The following is an 11,357-nucleotide window of genomic DNA, read 5'->3' as shown; positions in this document are numbered from 1 at the left end:
AATATGAGAATGTATCAAAAATTCATTTTATTTTAATACTTGGAAGCAGAATCTATAAGATAGTTCCTGGTCTCTTGGCATTTTCTTCAGTAAAACTTGTTCAAACATTTTTAAGGACTAAAACCTTTTGGGAATTTTTTTAGTATATTTTAATATCTCATCACATTTTACTTAGCTATTCTCATTTTCATATTGACTAAATGTGGTTTTCATATTTTATATTTGACTGAAAATTATTGATATGCCATTATATAATCTTATAATTAATAGATATGTGATACATTCATATAACAAATTTAATATTTTTCCTTTTAGATTATCAATGTATAATATATATCACTTTAAAATATCAGATTAACTTTTTTCTATTGTCTTCTTTGATTTCATCATTTCTTTACTTAAAGAAGTAATCAGTTCTTTATTTAAAAAAGTTGGAATAGTCCTTTGTGTACGTTGCTTTAGCCTATCTCATAATTTAATTAACTGTGATCATTAAAACACCTTGATTTTGACACTGGAATACAAGATATTTTGTGCCAATTGCAGAGCTCAAGTCTGAGTCCTTGCCTAGCCTGCTTATCTACGCCCTTCTTCCCACTCTTCACCATTTTATAATAAGCCACATTTTATACTATACCAGTTGTTAGCCCTGCCTTTCCAATGTTAGCACTGGTGCAGATGTACTAGGCCTTTTGCTCTTGTGTCTTATGATAATACAAAATTTCATTTTAAAATTTCTTTTCAAGGTACTTTAACCTTCCACAATTTCTTTATACCTGGTAAGTATAGTAATTCAAAATTCTCTATTTCTTCTTTATTTAAGCTTTGTGTGACAGAGAACAAAAGAATGAACTTAAGAGTAGTTATTAAAGACTTCAAGAGCAATACAACAAGATTTTAGAAACAGCAGATTTTAGAACTTCTAATTTATCTGGTTCATGTCATATAAAAGCCCCAGTTACTCTGTTACTCTGATTCTTCTTAGATGAGGGTATTCAGGGGTTGGGGATTTAGCTCATTTTTAGCTCAGTGGTAGAGCGCTTGCCTAGGAAGCGCAAGGCCCTGGGTTCGGTCCCCAGTCCCCAGCTCCTAAAAAAAAAAAAAAGAACCAAAAAAAAGGGGGGAGGGGGAGGGATTAGGGGGATGTGGGCCCGTAAACTGGGAAAGGGAATAACACTCGAAATGTAAATAAGAAATACTCAAGTTAAAAAAATAAAATAAAATAAAATAGAAAAAGGAAGCAGATGTAAATTATATATATATATGTATATATATGACATAATTTGTTTTCATATATCACTCTTTAATTTTTAAGAAAATAAAAAATTTAATGACTATTCTTGTTTGTACTATATTCTGTGTACTTGTGATTCTTTTTGTCTTCTTACAGTGATCTTTAATAGAAGCTGTAATCTTTTTTCTTGCCAGAAGCAGAATTCAGGAGCCAATTCTCTATTCTTTTCCCACCCCTCTTGGTAGACAATCAGATTATCCATAATCAACTGCATGGAGATCACATCCCTGTGATATACTTATACTTGACTCACTGTTTACATCACTAGCCTTCACAGTTCACACCTCAAATGTACTGAGGATATGACTATCTGTTAATCACAATGAACATCTTTTTAATCCCAACGTGGTCTCCTAGAATCCATTTCTGTTTGTTCTAAGGTTCTAGTTAAAACTCCTAGAAGAAATACTCTTTTGATAATGCCGATGACCCAATAAAGACATTGACCTAGTTCCCTACATATTTCTCTCTCAATCTCCCCTACCAATATATTGGTAGCTTCTAGTGAAGTGGGGAATGTTTTCCTTAAAGTCTCTATAAGAAGAACAAACTCTGCAACATGGACTTTGTGATTCTTCTTTTAAGTCATGTTTGCAATGCTATCTCAGACAGAGAACAAGATGACCTCCCAGATAGAGCAATTATGTCCACTGCAGGGTATAAGTCAATCCTGACATGCTGGATACATTATTTGCTAGCTAAATTAGTAGAGAGAGCAAAAAGAATATTATACCAATCCACATGGACCACATTTAATCACAGTATAATTGAACATATGCTTAACCCTCAAGCCAAGTGAAAATTTCACCATTAGTATAATGCTCAGCATTCCTGTAACCATTGTAGCTGAAATATTTATAAATCCTGAATAGAAGTGGTAGACTGGCACATGTGAAAATAAAAGAAAATGAAAATTTATTGTTCTTCAAATATAGTAAATTATTTTCAACAATGACTAAGAAACTTGAAAGAACTTATAAAAATACCCTCATAGCCAAATAATAACAGTAACAGTAGAGAAATTAGTTAAGTCATTCAAATTTAGTGATTTCTCAACTAAGTAAAAGACAAATGTAAAGTTAAATTTAGTATTCTCATGGATCTTTAGTAAACATCGTTTTACCAAACTATAGCAAACTATGTAGTAATGAAAATACCAGTGAAAATGTAAATATGGCCACCAAATCGATGTGAGAACCAAAAAGCTCCAGTCCATTCACACTAGGACATTTGGTTATTGATTATTGGATTATTGATGGAAGTATACCTGTAGAGGACATACTTGTTCCATTGAGGAGGCCATCATCATTGCCCTGACAGAGATTGGACAGTAAATAGAACTTCAAAGACAGAATCAGAAAGTCTCTGTTGGAATGACTTTGATTAAATCAGTATATCATTGAGTCTTCCTCAACCTTCTTTAATTTAAACGTGTTTAATAATTTTCTTTAATAAACTTTTCTTCCCCTCCACCTATAAGTATGTGCACTTTCCATCTGCATTCACAAGAGACAATAAATTCAAGAGATACTCTTTGTGGTCAGTTTTAGTGACCATTAGAATGCTGTACCCTCCATCCTTGGTTCAAGAACAAATGGATCATGTGTGGGTGCTTTGAATATACTTGACCCAAGAAGTGAGTGGCATTATTAGGAGGTGTAGACTTGTTGGAGTAGGTGTGGCCATGTCAAAGGAAGTGTTTAACTATGGGTGGTGGGCCTTCTCCTAGCTGCTGAAAAGCCAATCTTCTTCTGTTTGCCTTTAGGACAAGATGTAGATAGAACTCAATGCTCATACAGCACCATACCGATCTTGATCCTGCTGTGCTTCCCGTCATGATGATAATGGACTGAACTCCAGAACCAGTAATCCGGCCCCAGTTAAATGCTGTCCTTTGTAAGAGTTGCCTTGGCCATGCTGTCTCTTTACAGCAATGGAAACCCTAAGACATCATGATAGGTCCTACCACTCTGTAAAACTGAATCACCAGCATGGGTAAATAACTCCTAATAGCACCACATCTCCCTGACTCGACATCAGTTCTACTGAAGAAATCATTTTACTCTAGCAAGGAGCCTGTGACTGCTACACCTTTCTAAGTTTTCTGAGCCTTGTAACTTTCATTAGCTATCTTTATGTTAAAGACAGGCAGAGGAAAGTTTTCACTTCATAGGAAATGACTCCATCATGTTTCTCATTAACCCTATTAGTGTGACAACCTCCACTTCACTTCCTGCCTTTCAGGGCCTTGTTCCTAAATTCCTGGCTCTTGCATGAGTACCTTGATGACTCAGAAAAGTCAAACACAGAGATAAGTCCTCAGCTTCCTCTAATACCATTATTGATCTCCTTACTAGCAGATATGAAAAGAAACCAACAATCTGTTGGTTTGTACCTAGCAATGTCAGTCACAATGGGCTCATTATTTTAGTTGAACAATGAATATGTTCAGTGTATGATAAAAATCAATGATCTTTGGTTAACTCTTTGTTATCCCAAAAGTTTGATTGGTAACAGTTGATAGTTTAAAAATATTTTATTTATTTTGCAGGTCATTGGTAACAACTTACCTAGAGACATCACTAAAGTTGAGCCTTGGACACTATAAACTACAGTGTCTAAAACAATATGCATTTGCAAAATGAGAACTCAATTCTTGACACCTAACTTTGATTAGATTTATTTATTTTTTACCCATTCATCACATGACTGGCCTGTATTGGGTATGAGAAATTCAGAGTTGAGATAGATATAATGCAACCCCTTTTCTTGAAAATGTTACTGTCCACTGGGTATAACAAACGTCAAGGCTCATGGGACTTTTGAATAGCATGTAGAAAAATGCTTGCCCTGACTGAAGAATGTTCAAGGCACTCTCAAAAGACAGGTGTGCTTCACTGGCAAGAGGTTTCCATGGGATGCTCGATTAAACTCTTAAAAGAATAATTAAGAATTAATAGGTCAGCGCAAGGCCCTGGGTTTGGTCCCCAGCTCCGAAAAAAAGAACAAAAAAAAAAAAAGAATTAATAGGTCAGTGAGATGGAATACTCAGGGCATTGAGATAGTGTGATTATCTCCAAAATAAATAGAATAAAAACTATGTGCACATTTGGACATAAGAAAAAAGTAGAACAGAACATGTTTGGAGAGGAAGACAAAGAAAATATCATAGAAGACCTTAAAAGGGTTGAAGGCCTCTCTAAGAACAGACCATTGTTTTAGATGACTTCATCATAAATTATAGAATAGTGAGGAAAGATTATGTACATATAATCAAAGTTATAATTCACTATGCTATAGGAGATAGAAAACGAAAAGCTTCTGGTGTCAAAAATGTATACTATTATAAATTAATTACAATTAATTAATATAAATAATTGTATACATTTGCTCACATAAATATGCAACACAGTTAAATCAAAAATGGAAGGACTAATGACTTGCCATTACAGTGGCTCTAAAATGATATAATGAGTAATCTAAAAGAGTTTTGTTTTTTTTTTTTTCGGAGCTGCGAACTGAACCCATGGCCTTGCGCTTGCTAGGCAAGGGCTCTACCACTGAGCTAAATCCCCAACCCCTTAAAAGAGTTTTTGATATAAAACTTATTACTATATACTCACTGAAGAGAGGGAAGAAAGAATATTTCAGAGGGAAGAATGAGATACCAAATGCATAGAGTAAAAATCTGGGAAATAGACTGTTGTGTTTGAGACAACGGAGAAGGCAGCAAGCCGGAAACAGGAAACAGATGAGTGCTGTCCTCTGTGCTTCTCTCCATAAACAGTACTACAAAGAGTTTCAGTTTTCACAAAGAGAAACTTGAACGTTATAATTTCAGTCAGAAAGCTATTGGTTTCTCATGATCTCATGCAAACAGTGTTAGTATGACTTGGAGCAGTTATCCTTGTGGAAGAATGAATGGCAAATGAAAGCAATAAGAAAAGATGAGATTGAAAATAGACCTGGAGAAAGCATGAGAGCACACTCACGTTTGGGAACTCAGTGATAACTTGGTATGTACAAGGGAATATGGGGAATAGGCGCAGAGTTATATTCAACAACAAAAAGGCTCTTTAAGTTCTCTCTGCCTCCAAACTGACTTTTTTCCATTCAGGCCACACTGTCTTTATTACAGTCAGAAGTCACAAGAAATGTCTGTGTTACCACCTGAGATAATTCATTTTGATATAGTTGTTACTACTTAAGGTAGGAGCTTACATGAGGACCCTGGAGAAAATGCAGGAATGTCTCTAAAACTCTGATTGAAAGGATCAAGGGCTGATTTTGGTTCCAAAATACTTTTTCTGTAAGTCTTTATTCTCTTAACATTCTGTTATTTCAGCAGAATGCTCACCAGAAAATTGATATCAGATCTAAACACTGGAATGTGAGTAAAAGTTTTAACAGTGAAAGATGCTGTTTAGTGTTTATGACTTATAAAATCAGTTTATTGGGAGGAGGAGGTTCAGAAAGGAGAACCCAGTAATTCTCTTTTACTGACATCAGTGAAAACTGCTTCCTGCTTAGATCAATGAGTTAAAAAATCAGTTTTAATGCATGGCATGCCTTGGCATTGACAGTTGAATGCTTAGAAATGAGTATTCTAAACCTTCAGAATTTTATAAATGGAAAGAAAATGATTTGCTTATAGTTAGTGTGAGCATTATGATTATTATTGCTAGTAATGATGACCTGGGGACAAATGGATGTATATTCTTCCAATTTATATAACGATTGTCACATAAGTGAATTAAAACTTGCTATTATCTTCAGGGTGGTACATTATTCTCTATACATACAAATAATAATAAAGGGATACGTCAATATTCAGAATTTATTAAGTGTATTACCCTACCTTGCATTTATCAGTCAATGAAGCATTAAAAGACATATAGAGAGAAGAATATTTTAAATCATTGAATTATAAGTACCTTGTAAACTATTTCTTTAGTTGAACTCACTTCATGTTGAGAACAATGGTGTGAAATTTTTGATCATGATATGTTTTTGCATCTGCACGTTTTCACGTCCGGACATCTAGAGTTTGCTGCTTTCCCCACATTAAAATGCCTGAACCATCTCTTCCAGCCTGAGCCATACTTAAGTTACATAACACCCAAGGGGATATGTGTATCCTGCAGGGACTCAGTTTAAAGAATGCCTTTTCCACATAAAGATCTTTAATATTTCTGAATTTAAATTCTTTCCCAAAAGTTAGGAACCTGCTTTTCATTACAATGTAGTACTACATGGTTTTGCTTGGGCATCAGTGATCCCTAGATTACCCTCGCAGCAGCTCTTGACAGGCTGTTGATTGGCTGTTGACATACACAAGAAGCATGGCACCCTGACCATAGGTTCTGCTTGGGCATGAGCAGGGCTGCCCTGCTCATAAGAGAACCTTCTCCATCACTTCCCACAAGAGCCTTTCTTGACCTGTGCACTTCTAGTTACTCATTCATATTTAAGACCACATTTAACAAGCACAGAAGATAAACCTTTTTGTTGTTATTTGCTGGTGATTAAGGTGAAGGAGAAAAGGGGCAAATAATGACCTGCCCAATGCTCACATTTAACTCACTGGTACATTTTGATTTCATCTAATTTTTAAAAACTGTTGTGCTTGTGTTTTTCTTAAATATCGTTTCTTATGGGTCCAAGTACTGTATTCCCGGCCCCATGTACTAACTACCATGGTGATTAATGTGTCAACATCTTGATTTTTTTTCCTAAGGTGACAATTTCATGTTGAGGTGGTCAATGTTTTAGGACCTACAGTTTCTATGGGAGTTTGAAACAGTAAGGGGTGAAGGCTGATCTGGGGCACAAGTTAGGTAAATCTACTTTCCTTAGTAGCTTCAAAGGTCCATAATATAGAAATGGCCACTGAGAAGGTTTGATGGCACTTAAACTCATTGGTATTCTATGGAGGTTTGTTATAAGCAATTACAAGTAAAATGGACAAATACGTGGCCTTGAGAAAACCATGTCTAATGATGCTTGCAAATGGGAATTTTTTTCCTCTATGAATCACCAAATATCAAACCCAGACCCTCTTAAGGAGGGCAATCACCCTAGTCCAAATCAAATATGCAATAATACAGCCATGCGTGAGAAAAGCTACGCAGCTATATGAACCAGAAAGGTGATCTTATGTTGAGTGTAGTAGAGGTGGTTTACAATCCATCTGCAACCTTTTCTTTGGAAAAAATAAAAACGATTGCCCAAAGAATGCATTAACAAGTTTTAATTTCAGTACCTCTCCATCATTAGGAAGAAATGTGATTAAATATTTAGCACTTGCAGCTCCCTGCAGAGTGCTTATTACCAGCCCCATTATAGGATGAGGAGAAGATGCTAAGAAGGATTAAATAAATTGCCTGAGGATACGCAGCTAGACAGTGACACAAAATAGGATTCGAACTAAAGATTGACCTAAAGCATATTCTTGCATTTTTCTATTTTCTACCCTATAAAAATATTGAGTTATATGAATGTTACTGAGAAGAGCCTTCATAGGTTACAAGTGTACCTGAATATAAAAGTCCCAAATTCTTTGGAACATGATTCTGAATTTTTTAATAATGATACTATATATGTATCTCTCTCTCTCTCTCTTTCTCTCTCTCTCTCTCTCCCTCGTGTGTGTGTGTCTGTGTGTGTGTGTGCGTGTGTGTGTGTGTGTGTGTGTGTGTGTGTGTGTGTGATCTATCAGTGTGGCCCAGAGGAGTACCCCAAATAAACAAACCCAAATAACCATATACAGAACATTCCTGAATCTGAAATCCTAGGACCTAGGAGAGCTGCTTGCTTGAAATATTGTGTTTTCATGCCCACAATAAGACTTTGTGATATGGATGATAATAGATGTGGAATTGATGAGTAGAAGTTAATTAAAAGAATAATTTTGCAGAAGCAAAGTTTTATATGGCAAAATAGAGTTGAATAAAGTTGTATATAAAGAGTGAAAATCATATAATAGGTAATGGAAGATTTTTATTTTTAACATTAAGTAAAAAATGAGAGTCACACAAACTGAAGAGTCCAAGAGATGGGTGGACAGAGTGAACAGTGAGTCTCCTACCTGAGGTTTTGGAGATAACGAAGGGAAACTCCATTGTTCATGACATAGAAGAATAAATACTCTGTTAAAATAACTATTTCTTTTAATTTTTTCTTACAACCCACAATGTAGAGCCAAGTGTTAAGATAATTTATATAATTTTGTTAAATAAAATTTAAAAGACCTTTAACAGTTAGATTAACATTTGCTATTAGGTCGCAGCTTGTCTTCTGCTCTCTTTTTACTAACTTATAATGTGCCCTTCAGACAAACCTAACCAAGTTTACATGGTAAATAGGGACGAGATTTGGGCATCTAAAGCATTTGACTCTAGCCCTACCACAACCCCCCCATTTTAATAGTAAAACATAATAAAACATTATGCCAAAAAGATAATTCAGTATAAAACTTAAAATAATAAGTAAGGTATAATAGTTTCATTTATCCATTCATTTCTTTGATTAAAAACTTCAAAATTATAAAATTGTCTGTTACTCAGACTACATAAAATTCAAGACTTTGAACATTTATTTTCATTGCTATCTTCCACAAGTCAAAATTAATGCTATCATCCAAATGCTAGATTCTATTCAGACCTCTCAGAGGCTTTGGGGGCCACTCACACCTCAAAGTCAAACAGAGTTGCCCCTCCAAATCACTTGCAGCTACTTGCTATTTAATCTGCAAGGTAATGCGCTTGTGACACAGATCAAGGTCCTTTGAAGTCAGCCAGGTGGTTGAGTCAAGTCACAGGAATGGTAGGGTTGGGGGTTTATTCAGCTACTCAATTTTCATTTCTCTGTTTATTAACCAAAGGAAGTAAGAAGACCTAACTGAACTATGCTTTAAAATGCATGATCATAAAACATAGATGTCATGGTGCCATAAAATTTCTAAATCATAAAAATAAAGGAAAAGAAGTTTCATAGCTGTGGAGTTGAAGTTTACAGAACAGTACTTTTTAAATACAATATCCATGTTAGCATTAAGATGTTATAATCCGTAAAAACCCTTCAGAGCTTAAAATATTCACTAATAAATATGCTGTACAGATGGCTTATAAATTAGCCCTCACAAAATCTTTGTTCGCCCTTTATTTTCAATTTATTGATCCACAAAGGATGTCATGAGAAGTTTACGGACACAGCTTATGAACAAAAAAGAGAAAGAAAGAAAAGAAAGAAAAAAAGAAAGAAAGAAAGAAAGAAAGGAAGGAAGGAAGGAAGGAAGGAAGGGAGGGAAGGAAGGAAGGAGCGATGGAAGAAGAGAGAGTGAGAGAGAGACAGAGAGACACAGAGAGAGAGAGAGAGAGAGAGAGAGAGAGAGAGAGAGAGAGAGAGAGAGAGGAGAAACTGGTGGAAGAGATAGACCTGAATCAGTTAAGAGTGGACTGAGTGGACTGCTGTTAAGATCCGAAGGAAAATTCTGGAATTTTTCACTTTAGATGTGCAATGGAAAATGCAACACTGGAACTCATCTTCATTGAATAAAACTCACATGCCCAGGGAACAAGAATTCTATTAATATTAAATGTCTATAGTCTAGGGAATGATATCTCTTTACCTGTGCATACATTCACATTTGCACTTAATTTCATAATCAGTGGCCATTTCATGTACTCATTTTTACACATTCCAATATTGTATTTTTTGTGTAAATGAAGAGTGTAAAAAATGAAGGAATAAAGGGAGGCTCAGAAACACTGTGACAGAATAACAGTGACATAGAGGACCTCAAGATGTACAAGCAGCTATTTAAGATAAAAAGTGTTTCTATCTCCTGTGTTCTTATTCCTAAAGCAAACGAGTATGAAGTACATTGTAACCATCCTATTTTGGAGCTTTTGTTTTGCTATTAAATAACTGGAGACTTTTTCTTCCGTGTACTTGTGGAGGGCAGAATATGGTATGGGAATGTCTCCCTCACTATCTTTTGAATCTTCAGGTTTCAGACTGGAGTTTCACCACTTCAGCTAGATGGTATAGCGGGTCTGCCTTTGCCTATCTCACCAGCAAGGGCTTTTCTGATGCTTATCTAAACACACAACTTTTGTGTGAGTGCTGGGATTTGAATTTCTATATGTGTTTGAACTCAGATTCTTATGACCCTCACAAACACTTTAACCCTTTACTCTTCTTCCCAGAGTCCTAAACTGGATCCCTTTTTCATAAAAAACTGGACATGTCTACTGGTCCAAACCTACTTGCACAGTATAAATGTATAAGTATATAATGAAATTATGGCATAACTATACTTTCTATGCCTCCCCATGAATATTTAGCATAATAATTCTATGTGATAACCTAGCAGGCTCAAGTCACAGATACCATTCACATGAAACTGTTGTAGCTAATTAAATCACATGTAAAATACTCAATGTGTTACTACTATACAAACTATGGATTTTGTTCAGAAATTAGGCATATGCATTAGTTTACAATAACGTTTATTGGGATATTGGGATATTTATTGCTCATATATATATGAGCAAAGTGAATAGTCATAAACTATTTGTATTCTGCTTAAATATACACACAGAGGCTATTCTATAAGCTATTATTAGCTTTCCATACATACAAAATCTTAAAGGAGATTCAGGACAAAAAGATTAAAATAAGGCCAGAACTAAATACTTAAGCCTCAACTGTTCAATTTGTTTAGGAGGGAGACAGGTGCAGGTCTTGTTACCCAAAAATGAACAATGATACTTTACAGCATTCCAAAAAAGCATCCAGGAACAGGTTATTTTAGTTTAAACTCCATGATTGACATGTTCTAAGAGAAGAACCTACACAAGTGATTTGATCTTTCTCTGTAGTGATGCTCTCATCTTTCAAAATAAAGTAATGGCAGTCTTTATTTCATGGGTTAGAATTTACTGGGTAGTGTTTTTAGACAGTGTCTCTCACAGAGTAAGCAAGTGATAATTACCTGCTACTTCCTTTTTCCTTTATTGCCCCTGAGCAGATTCCACACAGCTCTGAGTGTTGTTTCTTG

This window comes from Rattus norvegicus, chromosome 2 (genome assembly GCF_036323735.1).
Source record: "Rattus norvegicus strain BN/NHsdMcwi chromosome 2, GRCr8, whole genome shotgun sequence".
In the NCBI taxonomy this organism is placed as follows: domain Eukaryota; kingdom Metazoa; phylum Chordata; class Mammalia; order Rodentia; family Muridae; genus Rattus; species Rattus norvegicus.
This window is presented reverse-complemented; position numbering follows the sequence as displayed.